Here is a 25279-nt window from a genome sequence, read left to right on the forward strand (position 1 = left end):
ATATAATTAAACATTAATTATAGAAACTATCAAAGATAATTGGCTTGTACAAAGCACGGTGCTCCTGTTAAAAGAGAACCTGATCGATAATAAAGTGTATACCCCATCCTTTAGACATAATTATTCCGAGGCAGCAATTAAATTTATAGACAATTGTTCAGTTTCGTCTGGGATGCTTCACTTGCTGTGAACTCAAGGTATTTTCAGCGAATTGTGCTTGTTTGACATCCTAACTGGAGGCATAGCCATAAACTCAAATATGTGTTTTATAAATAACAAAAAAATAAAAGTCCTCCTCGTAAGATTCCTCTGCACTTGTTGTATTTCTGGTTCCCACAGGAACAACTTCTGCTCTGGTTAGAAATGCCTAATTCCACTGTATCCGTGTCTGAGCACACTTTAATAGTAAGAAAAAAATAACTTTAATGCAAAAAATAATGTTCTGCAGATCAAATGGTAGAGTATTTTTATTAATAATTATCATCCCAAGGTTTTCACACTAGTTTGTTTCTTTAACATTTAAGGAAGCATGACTAGGTCATAAAATCATTCCAGAGTCCTTATGGGAAGCATTAAGTTTTTTAAAGGGTATAAAAATCACCCCATTTGGATTTTTTTTTTAAAGCAGAGTCCAGAGAATCCTCTACCTAAAGGGAATCGTGAACATAAATGTTTTATACACTGCGGCTGGAAGTGGAGGAGGCTGTACGCATCAGATAACTTGCTGTCAAAAGTTTTAACCAGGAAAACGAAAGCTTTGAGCAACACAAATGTGGATAAGAACATCAATTGCAAACAAAGGCCAGGCTCATACAGGGTGAGTACAAAGGACAGCCTTTAAAAGCCACTTGCATTTCATTTTTCCCTCAACTTTTTTGCCTTCAAAAGTTGTTTGCAGGTTGTGTGGCCATCCTTTTGATGCCTGCTGGTGCGCCCTGGTACTGTAGGGCCTCCCTGGCCCCAGGAGCAGACCCTGGTTGCTGTGAAGCCACAGGGGGTACAGCAGAGGTTGATGTAAACTCTGGTGCAATGCTCTGAGAGGTGGGGCTTCAAGCTGGTAGGGATGAGATGTTTGCAGGCACCAGAGAGCATCCTTGCTGAGCTCAGCCGAGACCTTCAGCGGAAGCCATCCTACCCAGCACTTATCAGCAACATGAGCCCTGGGGTCTGTGGTGGCCATAGTCTGGGAAGTGTACAATGTGTCCACATCTCAAGGACAGTGATAGGACACACTGGCTCAACGGAGAAAGCCCCCGGGGACAATCAGGGGTGACTTCAGTGTTTACATCAGCAGAAAGGTAGCAAGTCCTAAGGACAGGGCCCAGACGGAGATCCAGCTATGGTTTCAGGGCAGCGAACCCTTGAACTGAGCAAACGGTGGTCACCACAGCAGCTGCTACCCAGTCTGAGGGTTTGAACTGCACTCTGCACTTCAGCGTCCACCCATGACCAACTGCCTCTGTCAACAAGAACTCAAGCCACACCCTTCCCATCTCCCCAAACCACTCCCTGCTCGCCTCTGTCCAACTCCAGCCCGGGGGAGTCTAAGCCTCAATTTTATGGGCTTTATTTGTATCCTAAGTCAGCACAATATTGGACCTTATCCTTGTGTATCAAAGTGCCGGAGAACCTTTGGGGTGTTGTCAAAGGTGACTTTGCCCGCCTCCAAAGGGAGACACTAAAATCGTATGCTTAAAAAAAGAAGAAAAAGAAGAAAAGGAAGCTGTTTGTGAGGGGTTTGTTTTACTAGATGCTCATTAACGAAATGATATATCATCACCACAATCTCCACAGGTTCGTGTCATGCATTTTCTCATATTCCTGACCCTCATCCCTCCCACTGGACTCCTTCCCTGCCCTAAATAGGACCTCTTCTCTTTGAATATCTGTGTGTGTGTGTGTGTGTGTGTGTGTGTGTGTGTGTGTGTGTGTGTGTGTGTGTGTGGAGAGAGAGAGAGAGAGAGAGAGAGAGAGAGTGTTAAAATTCTAGTTCATCATATCAAAGAAAGCATACAACATCTGTCTCAAAATCCACTTTCAAAAATACATTATTTTAATCCAAAGATATCTCCATGAGAGGGGCAGCCAATTACAGAAAGAATCAACCTCTGAATGTCTGCCAGGGAGAACTGAAGGGGGAGAGACAGGACAAAGGAAGGAGAAAACGCTGGCAAACACCAAGGCCATCCTTTGTTGATGTAGAGGGAGCAATGAATAAGGCTTCTGGAGACAGAGCCGGGCAGGTAGGAGACATAAACCACCATGTGAAGAACCACTAACTGGGGGCGGGGGGGCTCTGACTGCACAGACACTCAGCAGAAGCCCGCTGACAGGAACCCTACCATCTCTGTCTCCTAGCTCAAAGCAAACTGTTGTTTGAGCATCTGATTTCAGACCAGTGCAGATCCCCTGGGCCTGCAAAAGCGCTGCTTTTGCATTAGGCGTAATGCAAATGATGTGGCATCGTTCCTTAAAGGTGCCAGATTCTGACAGCTCAAGATCAGAACACTGGGGAAATTCCAGAGGCTGGGCGCTCATCCTCCCTCTCGGTTCCTCACAGCACATCCAGCATCCTGAGAAAGATGCACTGTTCCCGCAGTGCGGTCCCAGGCAATCTCAGCAAGGAGCTTCTGAGTGGAACCAGAGATAGAGAAGGGATCAAGAAACTCCCGGACAGTACGGAACTCACCACTGTTGCCTCGGCTGGAGAAATGTGAGTCCTACTCCGTAAGAATTCAATGTAAAAGAGGCCAATGGCAAACCAAAATACTCTAAGTACCTACTCACACACATCGTTAAAAAAATCATAATTTATAGAAGATGGCAGAAACGTTAAGATAAATACCAATAAATACCAGGCCCCAGTGAGAGTCTGGGCCTACGGACAACACGCACAGTCTTGCACATGTAATTAGAACATGGGTCTGCATCGTAACTGTTAACTACAGAGATAATTTCCCAATCATGGGGTGGGGACATAGGTGTACGTGCCATTATTCACGGAAATTATACATTTCTATGCATTATGAAGCAGGAAGCAAGACCCTGCCTCCCAAATGCGAAAAGGTATTCACATTATTTTTTAAACAAATTTTCACTCCTTTACAAAAAAGGAAGGACCACCTAGCATCAGGTTGCACATGAAACGGGTAAAAGATCAAGGGAGTGTCCTGGCACGATGTTTCCCCATCCGTTCACCTCCATCGATGACCAGATGAGAGCGTCTACCTAATAGGTATGTGGGAAGCCAAGGAGGGTGGGAAGAATGAAAGGAAAGTGAGTTGGTTCATTTCTTAGAATAATAAAATAATAATAATAATAATAATAATAATAATAATAATAATAAAGATTATAAATATAATAAAATATAAATATAATAAAAGAACCATAAACATGCCAGGTTTGGGAGCTCTCGGGGCTGGCTAACTAAGATGCCCTCATGTTTTCAGAGGACCAAGCCAACCTTACAGGTTAGAAAGATCTTGCAGCCGGTGAACTGTCAGGCCGTCAAGATTTGCGGTAGATCACAGTCACCCAAACCAGTGTGTAGGACAAGGGGCCATCCCTGCTCTGGCGGGCATCCTCCCAGCATCTGATGTCAGGCAGAAAGTGTGTCTCTGTAAGGGGGGGCAGAGGCCTCTGAGCAGGCAGGAGCCCTGCCAAGGACACTCAGTGCTAAATCACCTCAGCCCTGTCAAAACAAGGAGATTCAGACAGCTGTGTCGTTCCTCAGAACGAGAGCCATGGCTGCTGTGCCGTACCCTGACTCTGTCAGAAAGGATAGTTTAAGGTCTAGGCAAATGTCAAAGGGGGATGCTGATCAAAGAAAGGCCAATAGACAGACCACGCTTTCTAAGTGTTGACAGTCCAAGGGAAGACAGTTAGGCAGTCCAGAAAAAGAAGTGCAATTAAAAGTTATTCCCCAAAAATCCCCTCAGTCCCCTGGCAATTCCCCTCAATGAATATTTACTGAGCAACTTCCACATGAATAATCCTGTTACCAGATGCAATGCTGACACACCACACGACACCTTTGATGCAAAACACTCCCTTTCCTTAGAGAGTGTGCAAAGATGGGAGGGGGAGGTCTGCGAGTATCGAGCACCCAGTAGGCACTCAGGAGGACAAAGTCCCCTGGACTGATCTGAAGGCAAGAAAGATTGCATCTGCTAGGGAACATTCTTGGAAAAATGTATAGCATTTAGAGAACCAGACTTTCTTTTTTTCCTTTTTTTTTTTTTTAACTTTATTAAAGCGAGGTCAAAAAAAATGCAAATACTCTCAAGAATGGGGCAAATAAGTAGTTAAGAGTAGAAAATAAAATATACAGAGAGCCAAAGGATGCAAGAAAAGATCTCGTTTGGCCAGAGAAATAGGATATATGATAGCAAAAGGTTCTCATGTGTAGGGCGTAGTTCCAAGGTGTACACATTTGTATTCCTAGACAGATCCTTTGGCCTTAACATAGAGCATCCCTTATCCAGACGGGAGGCAAAGCTCACAGAGAGACCTTCCTCTCAAAGTCTCCCTCCGGAGAGTGGGTTGTAAGTGCCCAGTAACACAGTGTTGACTGTTCTTACAGACATCTGCACTTACATTTACAAACAGTGCACGGCATAAATACATATGGCTTCCTTATTAGCATTGTTACCCGAGACCCAGTCACATGTTTCTCCCTTTCCTGTTTGTAAACAAAGTCTATTCTCGATAACATGTGCTTATAACATGTGCTCCGGATTTTGTTGTTTGTTTTTATTTTTTGTTCGTGTGTTGGAGGAGGGGAGGTGGTGTGTACACCCGTAGGTGCCCTTAGCCAAGAGTGTGTTGGATCTCCTGTGTCTTGCTGGGATCCCATCTAGAGTTCTTGGGACCCCATCCAGAGCCTTCTCCAAGGGCAGCCAGTGTTTTTAACCGCTGAGCCACCTGTCCACATCCTTGCTGCTTTGTGGTGGTACCGGAGTCAAAACACAGGGTCTCTTACCTACTAAAGCTGATGTTGTACCGTTGAGCTCTTCAGTTTCTACCCTTGGCTTTTCAAACAGGGAACTACTACCTACGTGTTACATACATAGCCCAGGCTAGCCTCCAACTCTCAGTCCTTACGCCTCAGCCTCCTGGCTGCTGAGGCTGGAGGCATTCTGCACCAACATGCCCACCTGTTCCACATTTCAGAGTCTCCGCCAGCTGGACACCACCGCCTGCCACACTGGCTTGAAAGACTGGAGAAACGAACGGTCCTCCAGTGGAAAAACCATGGAGAGGGGTTACTGTGTATTTGTTTGCTGTTACATTCAGAGTGTCTGTAAGGCAGTCCCTTGAATGAAATATGACCAGTGTAAGTTAAATGAACTTAGTTTATGGAGAGTAAGACAGCAAAACAATGCCCTTTGTTTCCTTGTTTATCTGCTACTGGAGATGATCACAGAGCTGTTAAAGTAGCTCAGGCAAGGTTTTACAGTGAATGAGAACTGAAAGTGCATCCTGAAAAAGAAACAGTAGTGTTAATTTCTGGCCAATTACTCTCCTGCAGTCATCTTCAGATGATTCACACTTAAATGGTTAAAAATAAGATAATGGTGATATAGGTTGGTCTTCACTGTGACTTTTAGGCCCAACTAGGAATACCTGGTTATGTACACTTCACACACCTCAACTATTTAAAGGATAGAACTCTTCCTGGGACTTCATGTGAAATCACAAATTTACAGTTATTTTTATGTTCCCGGAGAAAGCCGTGAGCACCATATGGACTGAGTCGGGGATATCCTGCCAGGATGGTGCGTTTTGTCAGCAATATGCACTCCTGACAGTAACCCAGGTGCTTCCCTTCCCATTCAAGCTGTGATGCCCACCACCTGACAACCAAGCTGACATCTAGGAGCTGCCACCTTTACCTACACAGAGGGATCCTCCCAGAGAGCAGAGTGTTGGGGCAGCAAGCAATGGTTCTGGATTAGGCTGGAAAGGAAGACCTGTGGGGAAGGCCTTCCAGTCCAACACACCAAGGGGACCTGGCTCCAAACTTGGCCAGCCTGTCACACTTAGGCCTGACAGTTTTCCTTCTGGCTTCTTGGTTTAGGTGCCAAAGCCTTGACCCATTTTCACAATGCCTTGTTGTAGGGACGGTTCTAATGCTAAGGTCCTGCTCCCCAGTTGGTTCTTGATCTGTCAGTAAAGATGCCACGGGCCAATTGCTGGGCGGAAGGATAGGCAGAACTTCCGGGTCCCTGCAGGCAAGTGGGCTGACACAGGAGAGAGAGGAAGGGAGAGTTCACCAAAGCCACCTTCAGTCTCAGCTCAACATCCCCAACCTCCTGCAGGCCGACCTGCCCAAGATGTGACATGGCTAATTGGCTTTTTCTCTCTAAGAAGCATGGAGCCCCATGAGTTCCCCATATTTCCACAAGAGAATGCTAATAGGCCCTGTGTGGCAAGAGTCTCTGTGAGTGAGGCACTACATCGCCTGTTAGTGACCACCGATGATCTTATTCTGGACTTAAAGGTCACAGTCAACCTGGAAGGAAAAAAAAATCACAGAGCACCATGTGACAGGGTACAAAATGTATGGAGGAGGAGAAATACCTGAACCTGAACCTTAAAAGGGGATAAAGATACGTGAATGACAGCGAGGTTTCTGCAACCTACTCACAGAAGCAGAACAGCGAGACTGGTAGATGGTGATACGTGTATTGAAATAACAAATAATGCCTAAGCGAGGAGTCATCTTAATGAGTCTCTCAAAAGAGAAACAAGAGAACTACAAGTTTAGAAAACAGAAGAACTTGAACGGGCACTTACACGTAAATGTCAAAATATGTCACAGAGGCTGTCACAACTGGGTTAAGTTCCATGATCCCACGTGCTACTGTAGGAGATTTAAGCACCCTTCCAAGGACATGAAGATCTAAAGGATAAAATACGCTGCATGTAACTGAAGGAATGTGGACAGGGGAGCACTCTACACTGACATGTTAAACCCGTGGTGTAGGATCCACACGCTGTCTGCAACATGCCATCCACAGCATGCCGGTAAACGTAATCTAGAAGATCTAGCAGTACATAGAATCAATTATGCACCGTGACCATGGGCAGTTAATCTTGGGGTGCAAGGGCAATAGAGTGCATCTTGGTGACAGAGAAACTCTTCTGCACCTTGATGTCAGTGACCACTGTGCTGGCTGTGACATATACAGTACAGCCAAGATGTCAGCTTGTAGGAAAACAGGTAAAGGCTACACAGGAAATCTGTGTGTAATTTAACAGCTGTGTGTATCGCTGCAGTGATATCGAAATATAAAATTTGATTTAGACATCTGTGGATGCTGAATCTAATGTGATTCAACCATGGCAGGTTTTGTTTGTTTGGTTGGTTGGTTAGTTGGCTGGTTTGGTTTTGGTTTAGTTTGGTTTTATCTGGACTGCCTCCGTGACTTTAGCATAACTCTCTAAAACTAGAGCTTGAGATTCTTCTCTGAGATTCCACAAAGTGCACAGAAGACAGACTACAAAAAATTAACTTTCTGAAGAGAATGATAACGGCTAGACACACGAGCACTCGAACTGAGCCAGGAGGGCTGCCAGAAGTTCAGGGCTAGCCTGGGCTACCTATTACGTTCCAGGTTTAGTCTGGGCCCTAAAGAAGACCCTACCTTAAAACAGAACAAACAACCCCCACCACCCACAATAAGGCAAAGAATATAATCAATAGAGTTTCAGCAGAGTTTTTTGAGTTATTGATAAATCTTTGTCATGATGCTTTAGAGAAAACAATTGATCTTGATTTAAGTAATTTTATTAAGACAAATATGAAAATGGAAAAGGGAAAACATTAACAGTCCACTATGGAAAATTGATTATGGGAAAGAATCAAATTAGCTTAATGATGCTCCCTCGGGGACCTTATGAAAATTAATTCATGCCGGGCCAATTCTGATTAAAATATTTATATTTATATTAATGAACTCAGAACCAAAATGTTCTTTATCCCAGTGACATCACTGCTTCTCAAGGCCCTGACTGATGGCACAGTCTGCTTCCCAGTGCTCACCCCGACTTTCCTCCAGTTCTCCATTTCTGTTCCTCTCCGACACAGCACCTGCTCACACCCCCAAGGTTCCATTCTCAGCCCACTTTGACGTTTTCACATTTTTAAGATTCATTTTCATGTTTTGAATTATTCAAAGGTGTGTGACTATGTATGAACCCATACCTACACCATGCCTTCCCTCGTATACACCAGGCAAGGGAGGCAGACGTCGTGTGTGTTGGGGCAGGGGGAAGAGACTTTTGTAAATCAAGAGCTGCACTGACATCAGGAGGTGTCAGGTCTCCTGGAGCTGGAGTTAGTTACAGGCGGTTGTGAGACACCGGATCTAATAGTCTGGGAACTAATTCAGGTCATCTGTAAGAATAACAGGTGCTCTCAGGCACTGACCCGTCTCTTCAGTGCCCCTTCTGAGGCAGGACCTTATTCTAAGTTAGTCTCCAAGTCCGATCCTCCTGCCTCCATTCCCAGGTGCTAGGGTTACACGTGTGTTCTACTACTGGGCTGTGGATCTGTAAGTTCTCCGACACGCATCTTGCCTTAGCGTCGATCCTGTACACCAACCAGCATTAAGCCTCTGATGCCTGCTGAACTCCTTTCAGAACTGCACCTCATTTATTTATTTATTTATTTATTTATTTATTTATTTATTTATTTATTTAATTCTTTGTATTTTACCAGGTGCGGTGGTGTGCAGGGCCCGGCTCAAACCAGCTTATGAACTGATGGTGAGCATCCCCTCTCGGCCCCATATTCAGTCACACAACCATTCTGATAGTAGGATGGAGTTGATCTGTGTTTACACCGTGGGCATTGGTAGACGCAACAAAGCAGAAAGAAGAGTGAAGAGTCCTCTTCTCCCCCAAGATGTAAACACATAAGGTACCACCATCTTCAATGCCTGTAAGGTAACACCTTCCTCGATGTTTACAAGGAACCTATTGTGGGAAATACTAAACATATGCACCATCCCACACTAGACAGGGCGCCGATGGGCTGGTCTCATCTCTGGCTCAGACCTCCCCAAAATCTCTCCACCCGACTCGTTATGCTCCCATGGGGGGGGGGGTGTCACTGCCATGCTGGCCCCACGCATCCAACTTCTGTGGCTGGCTGGGGTGCCCTGACACCATACCTTTCTCTGGAACTCGGTTGAGTCGTCGCGTGAAGGAAAACATCACACAATCTTAGTTTAGAATCAACAGATAACACAATTGCTGGATGCAACAACGAACATCCTATTTAGTAAGCCACACTAAATTAAATCCTCCAGGGGTGGATCCTGGGGAATCTGCCATCTTACCGGGGTGGGGGGGCTCTAGTTGGTTATATCTTGTACCCCAAATTTTTTTCCCAACAAAACCACAAGTCCCTTTTCTCCTCCCCCTTCCCCCCACCCACCCCAGCCTCCAACCCGGAAGTCCCGCCTACTCCTCACCCAGTGATTGGTCCCCTGATATCTTTCTTCATTAGGGGAAGGTCCTTGCCGCAGGAAACACCATCCTCGATGCTTACAAGGTGCCACTATCCTCGGAGTGTGCAGGATAGGCACCGAGAGTAAGTTTTGTCAACCCATTAAGTTTGAACCCACACATTCAACTAATTACTCTGAAAGTTGAGTTCTGGTTCTGAAACAGCTCCCATGTCTTCCACCTTCTGTTCAGACTCAAAACGACTCCAGGGTCCCACCAGGGTGCTTGACTACTGTTAGGGGTTCCTGAGGGATCTCCCCGATTCCCACCAAGGTCTCTGGGTTCTCTCCCCTTGAATATGTTTGAGCTTCAAGGGCTCACCATTTTCTAAGGGAACCAAGCACTAACTCTCACCTACAGTGAGAGTTCACTGAACCACGCCTATGCATTTAGTTGAGTCTAAGACCTGGGCTTCCTATCCCTTGGCCTCAGATGTCCTTCCCTTCATTCTCCCCTACAGACCCACTCACCTCAGAAGTCCCCGTCCTCCCTCTCTGCCCGCACAACCTTTGACAGCACCACTATTGTTCTTCCGGCCCCATGCTTCACTGTCTCACAGATGCCAAGCTCAGCAAGCAATTAGCTTCATTTCCATCAGATTTTAGAACCTGCTTTGCCCTGAAGTGATGGAGATTCTATTTTTCTCTCAACCATGTATTTTCCTCATTTCGCTTCCCTAACTCAATTTTAATTATCCCCAAACCGAAAGCATTTAAGACTCAAGAATGCCTACTCTCTGACACAACCATGCAAGATGAAAGGATATTTAACCTCAGGCTGGGTGTTCCAACCGCCTGCAATTAAAGCACTCCATCTCCCTCACTCTCCCCACACACTTGGGTTGACTCTATGATTAAAAAAGAAAACGATTTCATTACAGATAATTTAGTTGACATTTTTTGCTTTTGGTACAGCTTGGAGTTGAGATGGCTTTCGCTGCCACGAGATAATTTAGCATGCAGTGGCATCCAGAAACACAAAGCAAGAGTGCCTTTAAGGAGTGTGAGTCATATGGGCAAAAGGCAAAGCAAGGCCAGCCATGGGGAGGCTATGGGTTTGTCATAAGCTACAGCAGCTTGAGGCAGGAAGGAGGATGCGGTGGGGATGCTGCCCTTAGCCTTCTGCCTCCTCCTTCCCCTCCTCTTCCTCTTCTTCCTCCTCCTCCTTCCCCTCCTCTTCCTCTTTCTCCTCCTTTTCTTCCCCTCTTTTTCCTCCTCTTCCTCCTCCTCTTCCCCCTCATCTTCCTCTTTGTTCCTCATCCCCCAAAATGGCCAAAGTCATACCTTCTTGGTTATGTGCCGAAACTGAGCAGTGCACCTCCGCATACCAAGGAAGCTAAAGAGTGCTTGGAGCAGAGAGAACACACCATGCTTTGGAGTAGGACGGTGTGACTGACCTCTGCCCTGCTCCTACACTCTCTGCAGGAGCCCAGGAGAAAGTGTGGGTGGGGTGAGGGAGCAGACTCTGTTTCCAGCTGTCCTCTGCGGGAGTCCGGGGATGGGGGTTGGGGTGGGGGAGTCTGGGAACAGAAGTCTGCTTTCTACTCCGCTCTGTGGGAGGCAGTGAGGGTCAAGGGGGACAGAAGCACTCTTCTGGGTTTTGCTCTCCCCAATTTCTTGCTGCTTTAGTGCAAAGGAAAGGAGGAGTTACCCCAAGCACCCCCTCAGTTGTGCACTCAGCCGGCTGGCTTCATTATGACTTTGCCAGGTGTCCAACCGCAGAGGTTTTTGTATTTACACCTTCAAAGACAGCGCCCACACTCATCTTTCTTTCTTTTTTGCTGACTGGTGACCTGGGTTGACCTCGGAGAATGTGTGCTAATTGGTGAGCAGATCCACATTTGGGCATCTCTCGCATACAGGGCAGTATTGCATCAACTTCTACGACTGTAGAGACGTAAATCACTTCTTTCTTCCCTTTAAACGTTTAAGTTTTCCCCTGTTCTTAACACAGTAATTACACATATTTAAAGGGCCCGGAACAATACTGTAGCACATGTAAACAATGTACCGGGATCAGATCCCGGGCAGGATCATTCACACAGCCATCATTTCTTTCCGCTGAGAACATTCAAAATCTTCTCTACTTACTTTGAAAAAATGCAATTGATTCCGGTCAAACATGGTCACCCTATTGTGCAGTAAAACTTGAGAAAGGAGAAGGTAGGTATTCCTCCTAGCCAAGTGTACTGTGCAGACCCTAACCATCTGTTATATCACAACCCTTGCGGGAGATTATAAAGTCAGTAGCATTAGTTTCCACATAGGAATGAGAACACGCACTATCCGTCTTCCTTGGCTTGACATGTTTCACTTATCAACAGAAAGTCATTCATCTAAACGTTTGTGCCGCTTCCCCCTTACATGAAATGAAGATGAAGAAAAACCTGTGGATCTAATTAAGAATTCTAAGTGTGCATATCTATTATATTTTGTAATTAGGGTCTCCGAGATCTTATAGGGAACTGCCACACCTGTACCATACACTTGTACAATGTTCAGAACACAGGCATCCAGGTGCGATCTACCCCACCGTCTAATAGCTCTCTTTGTAGCACTCTCTGGACACTGCCTGAGAGGAAACATAATGTTACCTAATGTGTTCAAATGGGGCCCCCTTGGTAAGTGGGGGTAAAGAACTATTCCAATAAGAGATGGGCATGAAAAGATGGTTTTTTTTTTTTCTTTTTCTTTTGGACATCCACTCAATGGCTAACAGAATACCCAGGTAGTCCTCCCGCAGTTCTAAAGAAAGAAGTGTCCCCACTCTCTTCTACAGAATCGCTCTCCACCCGTGACCCTCAGGGAGCCATTTTCTCCTCTGTTACTTCAATTCTCCCCCCAACCCCACACCCAATGTTTTTTTCCTCTTCCCACAGCTTGGAAATTCTCCCTCTCCAGGCCTCCTCTTCTACCTCCATACTCACCTTTCCTCTCTTCACAGCAAACCTTGGTTTACAGTTAAAATATCCCAGAAGTAGGCTGGTGGTCCTTGTCTGTCTATAGCCCTCAGGAGGTAGAGCCTGGAGGATCAGGAGTTCAAGACTAACTTTGGCTACTGAGAACCTCCTTTCCAAACACATTCCATTTCATCATTATCTGCCCCTACCACTTTGAATTCCTCCTCTCAGGCTTAGATTCTCACAAAGATCCACTTTTTGACATACAAGCACCATTCAACATTTCTTTCCCCCCACCCCACCCTCTCCTATCCACACTCCCCTTCCACCCTCTCTGGTATAGCTTATCTCCCCTCTCTTGCACCTGGGTTACCCAGTGGCTTGCTACTGGCTCCCTGTAAGGCAGCATCTTTAGTTTCCCAGTCTTGCTCTAAGCCAACTTCTGGAAGTGATTAGTAATATTTTGATTGTCTGATGATTATCTCCAAGACCTTACATGCACATACATGCTTCAAGATTCCACCTAGATTTTCTGCCATGTGCCCAGCTTCTACACTCTCTGGAGCCATGAGAGTCACATCCTGGGCACAGTTGTTTAAGCAGCTGCAATTACATTATTCAGGACAAATGTCATTCTCACCTTGCCTGAGACATCGCTACAGTGGTCAATTGGTTTGCGAATTTACAAAATGCAGCTGGGTACAGTGGTGTGCCGCATAACCCCATCACTCAGGAGGCTGAGGCAGGAGAACTGCAGGTTGGAGACCAGTCAGAGCTATATAAGGAGACCCCATCTCTGTCAGTCAGTCAGCCAGCCAGTCAGTCAGTCAGTCGAAGTTATAAGGCATAAAAATCTATCAATGCATAAAATGTTGTCATGTTATTTCCCCACTGTCCTCATGACTTTAAATCTGTCTATGACTAAGTCACAGGAACGAAAACCAACATGTTCATTGTCTTTCCCTTCACCTCTGCTAGATGCTGACAGTCCAGATGCCCCTGGGATTTTTCAATAATTTCTTCTCCACCCTTTTCCCCTGAGCTGTCTTGGGAGCCTGCTTCCCTTCTAGTCCATCTCCATTCGTTCTTCTGCCCGTTTCCCAAAAGTCAGTGCTTCCTTCTTACGGGCGTGTTTTTTTAAATTGATCATTCCTTACTTCTCACACCTCACTCCACTTCCCCTAGAACAATCCTCCTCAAACTTCACTTCCACCACATTCCTTCCCTTTTCCTAAATCAATCAGAGTTCCCCCTGTGTCCAGGGAGATATCGAAATTCTTCTCGTTTTTATAATTCTCTATAACAGAACCTTTTTATCCCCAATTAAAATTATCTCCAAACTAAAATTTACCATCCCTAAATATACATGTCTTATCTCCCTCCTGGCTGCAAGCTTCTTAAATGAATACACACACATTCACACACACACACACACACACACACACACACACATTTAAAAACATGTGTGTTAAACTTATTTTGTATAATTCAGACTGTTCAGACTTCTATTGATTGAGCTTGTTGTGTACTGAAAACTTGAAGCTGGGTAACATGAGCATGAAATATAATCTAAAGGTAATTTTCAGGGAAAGCGTAACTCATCGTCTAGCCCCACGGCGGCGAGGCAGACCCAAGGCCAAATCAAAAGCATGAGCAATGAAAAACTCAGTGTACCCTTGGAGGTTTTAAAGCAGGATGGATGGCCTGGAAAATATCCTGAGGCCCAGCTACTGGAACTTCACGGGTGAAAGAAAATGAAAAGAAAGATCCCTATTGATTTCCACTATATAAGCCGAAAGGAACAGAACTTGACCTATTTATGCACGTTCAAGAAGAAAAGGCCTAACTCCATCAAGAGGTGAAACACCCAACATGGGATGCCACCACGGCATGGTCCTTCCTAGGGACACAAACAACTTTCAAGCATCCAAGGCAAGAGGCCAGAAACCAGATGGGCAAAGGTTCCAGCAGCAGGAGATTGTAATCGTGGCATGAACTCTGCTACTAAAGTCAAACAGTGTTGAATGAAAAGGCCTTGAGGTCAGCCCTCTCCAAGTTTGGAGGCCTTCCATGATGCCTTAGCTCTAAAAGGTCCCGCCATCTCTCAACAGCCGTATCTGGAAGGCAAGCCTTTAATACATGGGACCTGAGAGGCCCACATCCAAGATCTCTACTTTCATAAGCAAGGTGGAAACAGAAGAGGATAGCCAAGCTCTCCCCCAGACTCTGCCTCCCACTATCTGTATTCATTTTGAATACTCCATAACTTTTGCCTTCTAGATCCTCAAGGTCACAAGGAAGCCAAAAGACCTATCTAGTAAAAGGCAATCCTGGCAGGAACGTGGCAGGAACCAACACAGGACAGGCAATCACACTCAGAGATTCTGAGGTCAGTACAGCTCTTGATTTATTAAAGTCTCTCTCTCTCTCTCTCTCTCTCTCTCTCTCTCTCTCTCTCTCTCTCTCACACACACACACACACACACACACACACACAACATCTGCCTCCCTTGCCTGGTGTATACTAGGGGAAACATGGTGTAGGTGTGCGAGGCACTATTGAGGAAATTCGGGCCAGACCAGAAGCGTGATGCTGCTGTGTACAGCAAGCCCTGGAAAAGTGTTACTTTGTTTTACTCACAGGCTACACTTTGATCAGTTCGCTTATTCACTTGACATATGATTATTCTCCAACTGCTCAGAACTTCGTACAGGGTGCAGAGGAGCAGTGATTGGACAGACCCGCTCTGAAATTTACGGAGGAGCCAGAGAACAGGTCTACATATGGGGAAGATAACCGCAATGACACTGGGAGTTTATGACAGGGTAGAAAGGATGGAGGACAGGTATAGGATTGTTGGGGACCTAAGGCACAGCCAGTACAAAAAAATGTAAACAACAAAAGGGTAAGGATATGTCCGCAGTCCCTCACCCAACTCCTAGAGGTGAGAGCTGCCTTTCAGATATCAGCCATGTGGTAGAAATACTACATTGTTGTTAATTCTGGCACCACAAGGTCACTGACATTCCTCAACATTCACCTGTCATACAAGCCATACTCCCTTAGAGAAAAGACAGAAGGTATTTCGCCAGAGATATCTTAAAACCGCATGTGGTAATGTTGAATGTGTGTCTTTCTGGACCTTGTAGGATTCCTAAAACATTTAGATTCACCAGTCCTCCACACTCCCAGGAGTATAGGTAAAGATACTCTTCTAAGTTTTCAATGGAAACAGTTACCACGCTAACTCTGCTCATGTGTCTTTGTATTATAGTACAATTGTATCTAAAATAACTCATTAGGAGAAATGATCCTTCACTAAGATTTCCTTTGAGGAAAGCATGAGGCAGCTTTCGGTTGCAGTAAGGAAATACCCAAGATAATCAACTATAAAGAGACTTACTTTCTCCCAGTTTTCTGAGGTTCAGTCCAGGAGCAGCTGCTCCCACTGCTGGGCTTGTGACTGAGCATTGCGTCATGGCAGGACTGTTTGATCAAACAATACCAAGGACAGCTGAAGAGCCAGAGTAACAAGGGGGTGGGTAGGGGTTAAACCAGCCCTTCAAACTCTGGGTCCAACGACCTCCAGGCCTTCCATGATGCCTTAGCTCCGAAAGGTCCCGCCATCTCTCAACAGCCGTATCTGGAAGGCAAGTCTTTAATACATGGGACTTGAGAGGCTTGAGAGATCTCTACTTTCATAAGCAAGGTGGGAACAGAAGAGGACAGGTAGCTAAGCTCTCTCGAAGACTCTGCCTCCCACTATCTGAATACTCCATAAATATTTTTTCTTTGCCCATAGGCTCCCACATCCCCCTCCAATGGATGACTTTGGTCTCAGATTTTATGCATATAGGAGGAGAGGTCTCTTAAAATTGACCCACGGTCTTGCTTGAGTTGGACAGTCTCCTATCTGTGCAGAAGAGAAGCATGGTGAGAAACTCAGTGACAATGGAATAAATTCCTCCTGTCCACCTGGGCACACGAAACTGCACAACTTGAGTCCTGGCTGCCTGAGTCTCACTCACGTGGTTTCCCTTTCCTGGGAAGATGTTGTTGTTGTTGTTTATATTGTGCTTCCTTTCAAACCAGTTCTTTTATGGGAGATCCCTGCTGCAGGCCGGGTATTCCTCTGCAGACTGTCCCTGCAGCTATTGTTTTAATTGGGTTGCCTGCTCGGCAGCTGGCCCTGTGCGGTGGGCTGCTCTGGGGCACAGGTGTCTGCAGAGGCTGCCTCTTCTGGAGCACAGGACGTAATGAGCCATTTCAGTCATAAGAGCCCTGTGTCAAGCCAGAAGCCCCAGCACTGGAGAAGCCCCGAGGCGCTGGAACTGCACATGAATTTATAAAGCTGCCTTTTGAATTTGCATTTAAACATAAGTCCCCCAAAGAACTATTTGACCTGCGAATGTCTGACCCAGGGGAGGGAGGGATAAAGGACTTTGAATACTGAATATGTACAAATTATAATACAGAGTCAAATGTATGGACATGTAAGATGCAGATGTCTTCTTGCCATGCCTATTTTAAAACAAAACAAAACAAAACAAAAACAAGGCTTGTTTTCCCTTTTCCCTTAAGAAAAATTGTGATAGAAATTAGATGAATCTTTATAACTCCTACTTGATTAAAACTCCGATTATTCCTTATCCTCCTGCTACCTAGACATCAGAAACCTGTGCGAGAGCAGGGATTAGCTGGTGCCTGGTGACTTCACACAATGGATTGAGACCAATCTAATTTAACACCTGTGTGCTCGTCAATGAGCGCACTCAAGCACAAAAGTGAGCACAGTGTTGAGCGATTCTGACACTGACTGCATGACAACCACAGATTCTGTATCCAAACACTCCCCGACAAGAAGCTAATTGCGTCGATGAAAGGCACGCTCACTGCAAAGAGCATGAGCGATCGCTGCCATGATACACAGACATACGACCCGCTCTTCACTAGCAGGGCACTGCTGCAATGTTGATCTAGAATCTTCCTGTGAGGGTTTGTAAATGCTTAGCCCAGAGAGTGGCACTATTAGGAGGTGTGGCCTTGTAGTGGGTGTGGCCTTTTGGAGTGGGTGTGGCCTTTTGGAGTGGGTGTGGCCGTGTTGAAGTGGGTACGTCACTGTAGGCATGGGCTTTAAGACCCTCATCCTAGCTGCTGAAAGTCAGTATTCTCCTAGCAGCCTTCAGATGAAGATGTAGAACTCTCAGCTCCTCCTGCACCATGCCTTCCTGGATGCTGCCATGCTCCACCTTGATGATAATGGACTGAACCTCTGAACCTGTAAGCCAACCCCAATTAAATGTTGTCCTTACGAGAGTTGCCTTGGTCACGGTGTCTGTTAAACAGCAGTAAAATCCTACTAAGACACTTCCCTATCCCATCACACAACTGCAAGTCTCTGTGACTAGCCAAAACTGAGAATGACTTCTTGTTAACTTATGGGCGGTGGGCAATGTCCCTTTCTGAGCATGGAGACCTAGTTTGGCAGTCAAGTATGAAATGAATGCAGATGTTGACATCTGTCATCACAGGACTGAGACAAGATCTAGTTGACTCTCTTCTTTCTCTAGTCAATTTTGTGAAACAGAAGCACTTTCTCCCTGGGTTGTGACACACACAATGAAAACATCAGAGCCTGTGGTGAGACGGTTGTGTCCAGATGCAACACCTTTGTCTGTGCCTAGGAGATTAATGGTACTTAAGAACTCAGCTGTTGAGACCTACAGAGCAGTCACTGAAGGGACAGGGGAGCTGGCCCCTGCAATAATCGGTATTGCGTGGACCAACACAGAAGCCTGAAGAAGTAACAAGTGTACAGAGGCTGGCAGTACATTAACACATTCACAGGCCAAGGCCAGGATGACCGAGCTTCACCACAGTTATTTACGTCTGTGTGCTTGATAACAAACTATAAATTGCCAAGCCTATGTCTGGCTTGAAGTTCAAATCTACCCAGGTCCACCTAATTGCTGATCTTACTTCTACCATGGCAAAAGAATGTAGAATTAAATATATTGGAAAAAAATTCATGAGGTAGAAAAGAACCCAGCAATCTATCAAAATCACCCAACTATCTGCACAAAATAAATTCCTACTCAGTATTTACTTGTCTGATAAATGATAGCAAGAATGTCTTCTGATTTCAAGTCTGTGGGCGGAGCCTTCTATGCATGAGTATGTATGTAGACTAAATCCTAGGGAATGAATAGCTTCTTATGGCATTTTGCTCATTGAGTGGAAGCATAGTGAAGAAAACTATCTAGCTGTGGGAAGCACCTGCATGTCCCTGTTAGAAAATGAGTCGTGTAGACGAACTGGTTTATAAGCAGACTGAGTAGAAGGCATAGTTTGTAACACTTTCCTTGCAAGCGTGAGGACCTGACTCTGACTCCCAGACGGGGTAGCCCAAACATCTCAGCATATATTCTCACAACTGGAGAGCAGAGTTGGGAGGATCTCTGGGCCTCACTGGGCAGGTGATGCTAATGAGAAACCCAATCTGAAAAACAAGATGGACGGCTCCCGAGAAACAGCATCCCAGACTGTCCTCTGGCCTGGCCACACTTGCATGCATACCCACACATGTGTACCTGCACACATGTGGAGTACACACACACATAGAGAGAGGGGAAGGGAGGGAAGGAGGGAGGGAAGACAGAGAACGAAGACAGAGGGAGAAGACAGAGGGGAGATGAGAGAGAGACAGAGAGATGGGAAGGTAGGAAGACAAGGAGGGTGACAGGCTCGCCCCCATCCACCTCAGATGTAGCCAGCAGCAGAGCTGCTTTTCTGCATCACAAGGAGGAGGTTAACGCCAACTCTTATTCCAGATTAAATCCTATCAGATATCATGAAATTCTGCAGGGAATACCTCAAAGATGAAAAGGCATTTTCCAATTTAAATTAAATCAAATTTCCAATTAAGTCACAGAGAATTACACCTTCAATAAGACTCTGCTTCACTCTGTCCCTTTATAACAAGAAAGATACTGTATTTTTGTGGACATGAATTAAGAGTTTGTACAAAATGATTCTTCTCCGTCTCTGACTAAAATCCCTCCTATCTTGGTTTAAGGGGTTCAATCCTGGGGTCCAAGCACTCAATGAAATCCTACAGAGAAACTCCTAAAGGGATGGATGGATATATATATATATATATATATATATATATATATATATATATATATATATAAGTTCCTAGTATTTATCAGGTTTTTAAGTGGTTTTGTTCCAGACAGGCATGGTTCTGACAGAATTATGGAACCCTGAGTGCCTTGCAGTGTCCGCTAAATCTTTCCATTTCGTATAACCGCTCCTTGAATTCACAAAGGAAACCCCCAAAACCCACAAAAACAAGTGTGCTCTGGGTCTTTCTGGAAGGGAACGGTCAAGACAAGGAAGTCTCTGCAGTGGTAGATGAGCAAATCGAAGCTTCCAGGCTCATCCTGGGCTGGGCAGACTTCAGGTGGGATGCTGTCAGCCGAGAAATAACTATCATTCGTTGGCCTCCCTTCTGTTTTTTCCTCCTTAGAAAGAAAAGCCCCGAATGTACCAAGTTTGAATTATGCTAGCAAGCTTTTTCTTCTGAATTCAAGTGACTATTACCAACATTGTTTCTCCTGGGGAGAGGAGGACACTGAATGCCAATTCTAAACTGGCTTTAGGATACAGGAAGGTTTCAGGGAGGTGTTAGCCAAAGAAATGGGCTTTGAACTAAAAAGTATGAGGAATCTGAGCATGTGCTGTCAAAGTTTATGACATGGAAAGATCTTTTTAAGGGATTTTTTTTTTTTACAAACAGGAACTAGGCAAATTAATACATGTCTACATTCCCTATTTTGGGGGTAGTCACTATTGGACATCAACCTGGGAACAACACAGTGAGATCCCTATATCAAAACCACCACCACCACCACCACCACCACCACCACCACCACCACCACCACCACCAAGCAACAAGCAAACAAGAAAGCCATCTAGGACAGACAGTGTCTGAGATGGCTTGAATATGGTTTCACCATGCCTAGTTCCCTTCTGCTCCATAAACCCAGGGTGAGAACCTCTCGGTTGTACACAGTGAGTATTCAGCCGGCCCTAAGGTCTGATACTTCAGGCAGCTTTCTTCTGAGTTTGAGCAGATTGATCCCACAAAGAAGGAGGGGTCAATCTAATTGTTTTGGAAGCAGAACTGGGCCCCTTCCTTTCCTCAGAGAAAAGATGTTCTCAAAGCCAAGTACAGAATCTTTAAGTTGAAACTCATGTAAGTTCTGCTCTCACATGTGAGTCCTGATCTTGTGTTTCTTGAAAACCTACTATCCCCAAGGAAATTCTGGGGACTGAGGACAGGATTAGGAAACACAGCTCTCCCCACTGGAAACCTGTTCCAGCCTCAAGCTAGCAGAGGGGCGGGGCTGGAATGTGCTGGTCAGTGCCTGCCCTCATTACAAGGATGGCTTCGTAGATGTCCTGAGCCTCTGTCTGCCTTCAGAGACATTGAGTTGCTCAGAGTCCTACGGATATCTGACCAAACCTTTTCTTCAGTGTAACCTCTTAGCCATGACTCCAAGGTGATCACTTAGGCCCTGTCAGAGCTTCTCCAGAAAGGGACCTCCTTACCTCTGATGTCCAGCCCAGATCTCTGCTGCTCTAGAGCATACTGGGGAACCCCAATTCCCCCAGCTAAACACAGAACATTCCACAGGGCAGCGCCATTCAGAGACAGTAGCCTGCTTCCTCTGATGTTCAAGGGCAGAATTCCCATTGGATTTATGCCTCCCATCCCACCCCAGCAGCTGCCATCACCATGGAGAAGATGGACATTTTAAGAAGCCTCTCCCCAGACAAACTCTAGGAACGCGTGCACACACTGGTGAATAAACGAATGGCTGCTGAATATTGTTTCTTTCCCAAACTCATGGGTTGAAACCTAAACTTTCAAAGCCACAGCCTTAGAACGTGGGGGATTTGGAGCTGGCTGAATTATTAGGGAAACTATCCAGAATGGGGCTCGAACTGGTAACGGATGACTCAACTTTCCAAACTGTGAGTGATGCTGTTTATACAACACCCAGTTTATGGTTTTTTGTTTGTTTGTTTGTTTGTTTTTTGTTTTTTGTTTTTTTTTGTTTGTTTTTTTGCTGTAACAGCCTAACAGCAAACAACATGACCAAGGTTGGGCAATGCAAGAAAGGGCAGGAAGGCTCTCCCAGCAAAGGCGGAGTGCAGCAAAGGATCCTGACTCGAGACTGTCTTTAAAAAAAAAAAAAAAAAAAAAAAAAAAAAACTGTGGAAGAGTATCAACAGGACCTGTTTCTTTAACAGACAGGTTGGTGCCCCCACCAGTCTCCTCAAAAGAGCCTGCGATTAGTAGAACCCCAGGACCGTTAGGTACACAGCAAGTACCCAACACCCACACTCAACTGGACTGCCTCTGTTCAAAGGAAAAGAGGGCTGAGAACTCGATTTAGCAGGCCGTGTGCCATGAGAGGAGGTATTCCTGGAAAGGGCATAAGCTCAGGCAGGGGCTGCAACTGATCTGAAGCTGAGCGGGAAGATTTAGGTTCAGGGAGGAGCCCTATGAGTGTGCTGGAAGACCATCAGCTTCTGCAGAGCAGAGTGACCCCGCCCCTGACCCCACCCCTGTCCTTTGGAATCTCTTTGGTCCATTCTCTACCTTCAAAGGTTGCTTCTCTGGTCTACTCTCTTTTGAGTCAATGTGTTCTTTCCTGCTACAGATCCACCATCCAAGTCCCAGCATCAACAACTTGAACCCCATAAAGCACACACGGTGTAGAGGAGCACACACTGCTCTGCTCAGCGCCTCTGTTTCTCAACTACTCCTCAGTATAATCGTGTACCCTTAGTTAAATCTAAGTCACCGGCCAATTCTTCTTTTACTGTGCAGGCTCACGGTGATGTCTTCGGGTTTACAGCGCCATGACCGTTACAGCAAGCAGTTCACCCTCAGCTTACTGCGAGGCTCCGGCTAACAGGAGATTTTGAGTTCCGTATTCGCAGGAGTGACATCACTTATAGGAATGAGCGTCGCGCTGTTGGCTTTCCCCCCCAACTCCCCAACTGTTCAGACATCTCCACTCATCCTCAAGGATGCTTGGCTCAAGAGCCAGAAGGAACGGCGTCGGTCTCCACAGACACACTGCTAATGAGTCCATGTATTCCTTCCCGAATGTACAGATATAATACCATGGGGCATGAGTGGGCGAGAGGTGGCTGTCAGGGACAGGGCACATTTGAGACAACTCTGCCAGAAGGACATAGAATGGCAGTAATTTCTTCTCCCCAATATGAGGCCTTTATTTTATTTATTCATTTATTTTTTTTACTTCTGAGGAGTAACAGACAGAACCACCGTATGAAAGGGTTTGATTTGTGGCAATTGCTTTCCTTGTCCCCGTTCCATTAGCGCCAGGTTTGCTGGCCTTAAGCTCGGGACCAAGTGTTTCCTTCTTACTCAGGGCTCCCCAGACAGTTGTTATCTTTATCAATTTTCTTTTACCCCCATCGATTCTGTGAAAATTATGTGCCTTTCAGCCACTGCATTTTATTTAACCAAAATATCCTCTGGAACGCAGGCTTCTGTCGGCAAAGCTGAGGAACCTGTAAGTCCTCAGACTTGTTTTGAAACATGAAAGTTGTTTCTGGTGGTCAAAGTAATTTGGGTTCGCTATTAAAAAAAAACAACCCAGATGCTAAAGAAGAAAGGAGGGCTTGATCATGCATAAAGCCACTGACCCGGGCTCTGGGTAAGCCTCTGGTAAGAGGCGGCATTGGACCACATTTATAAAACTGGAATCCTCTAAATACTGTCTTACTGATTTTTTTTTTCATTTAAACCATGAAAGTTTCCTCACAACATTTAACATTTTAAAAGGTTTTTGTATTTATTTATTTTTTTTAACTTTGCCTTGGTTCGTCTTATTTGATGTGTCTGAGTGTTTTGCCTGTCTGTGTGCCACATGTGTGGCTGGTGCCTGTGGAGGCCTGAAGAGGACATTGGATCCCTGGAACTGGAGGCATAGATGGACGCTGAGAACGGAGCTTGTTCTCCAGAAGAGCGGCAAGTGTTCTCAGGTGCCGCACCGGCTCTCTAGCGCCATGCCACTCAACTTTTCAAACCAGGGAATACAGGCACGATCGGTTCTGTCCCCTCAAGTAGATAACCGCGCCTACATTCTCTCCCACCTTGACTCTCCTCTCCTCCTCTTCCCTCTGATGAGCTTTCATTTCTACAAGATGAGAAGTAAAAAGCTGAGACAAGGGGACAGTGACTGTGTGGTTCTGTGTTCATCTGTCCCATTGTTCTGGATAGCCGACACCTTCTTGGGGTCCTTATGTGTCCCATGCCTTTGCCTTTATCTTTCTTAGAACACTGGAGTCATCCCCACCCCGCCCCAGTTAGTAGGGAGCAGTCTCTTATGTCTTAAAGACTATGACATGATGGTTTCTAATTCCTTTTCTGGTTTGCTATCTGCCTTTAATTTGAGAACAAAGTTTTTAAAGACTTGAACAAGAACGTGTATCTATATTATCTCACACGTTAACCTGAAGATGTCATGAGAAATTACTACACTAATAGTTAACGATCGCATGCATTCTACATCATGAATCTGTGCTCTGACTCTTTTATTCAGACCCTTCAAGCTCTCTGAGGAGACAGACTATGCCTGTACTCTCCATTGCTCGTTTGTCTGGTTTTTTGTTTCCTTTTTTCCCTGTTCAGATTCCAGGACATGGATATACGCCTCAAAGCTATGAGCTGCACATACAGCTCTTTACCAAGTCAATGAGATCAAGCATGTGTTTAGCAAAGGCAAAATGAGATCAAGCCAACTCCTTCTAGAACTCAGTTTGAGGTTCTAAGGCAACCAAAGCAGAAGGAGAAAAACACAGTTCAGCTTTACCTTGTGAATCTCCTTCTCCTGTGACAACTACTGAAAATGTTCTCTAGACCTCGGGTCCCAAACTCCTTCACATTTTTGACTTGGTACACTGAATTTACTAGAAACGTATGAAGAGGTGGGGAGATGGGGTGGGGGTAGGAAGGGGTTGGGAGGAAGAGGCCTTTAAACAGACAACATATTGTCAAGAAAGCAAACACCCAGAGGAAGAACTCACAACTGAAAACAATACACGAAATCAAGATGGGCCGAGGGAAGTCTTTTGAATTAAAGACAGGGGAGATCATCAATTCCTGAAGTACATGACATAACCTTTGTAAAATGCACGACACTCACACTGACGTACACAGGCACGCAGGGGAAACCCACAGACAGTTTACCGCACAGGAGAGTCTCACCCCGTAAGGATCATTCCTATGTGAGTGGCTGACTCAAACTCGGTCCTAAGAAATTAGAAATGTATTCAGTGGAATCTAAACTCTGCTCAATCCCAAGAGCCAGGTGTGAGTGTGTGGCCATTTGGTTCTCCGAGCAGGGGTCAGCTTCATCCAACCGGAAACCATGACCACCCCAATGGCAGAGACAAGGCTGGCTGCAGCCCACTCCATACATCTGCCTTGTCTGTCTCGTTCTCTGATGGATGGTTTGTGGCTTTTCAATTATTTACATGAAAGATGATGCCCGTATATATCTTGACCATCTCTGCTTTCCCCCTTCCAGTTTGATGATATGATTCACTTTCAGATCACATGGGAATTATTAATGTCTGTTATTATGATCACTATTATTATTATAAATATGTCCTGGAACAGCATCAAATGCTACTCAACAGCCTCTCTGCTAACCAAGCAGAGACTTGACCTTCAAAGGTCTGGAGTTATTCATCTTCTAATAGGACAGCTTCAGAACCACAGGCAGGCCCTGCCTCCTGCTACCTACTGACTT

The 25279-nt window shown here is 45.5% G+C and overlaps 1 protein-coding gene and 1 pseudogene across 1 annotated transcript in view; one reads left to right on the plus strand and one right to left on the minus strand.

Annotated features, from left to right (window-relative positions):
* The window catches only part of Aff3 (AF4/FMR2 family member 3), a 464232-nt gene that overhangs the window by 325174 nt on the left and 113779 nt on the right, over positions 1–25279 (minus strand). The gene's annotated exons all lie outside the window — the stretch shown is intronic.
* Positions 920–1409, plus strand: LOC116897737 (annotated as a pseudogene).

This window comes from Rattus rattus, chromosome 4 (genome assembly GCF_011064425.1).
Source record: "Rattus rattus isolate New Zealand chromosome 4, Rrattus_CSIRO_v1, whole genome shotgun sequence".
Lineage (NCBI taxonomy): Eukaryota > Metazoa > Chordata > Mammalia > Rodentia > Muridae > Rattus > Rattus rattus.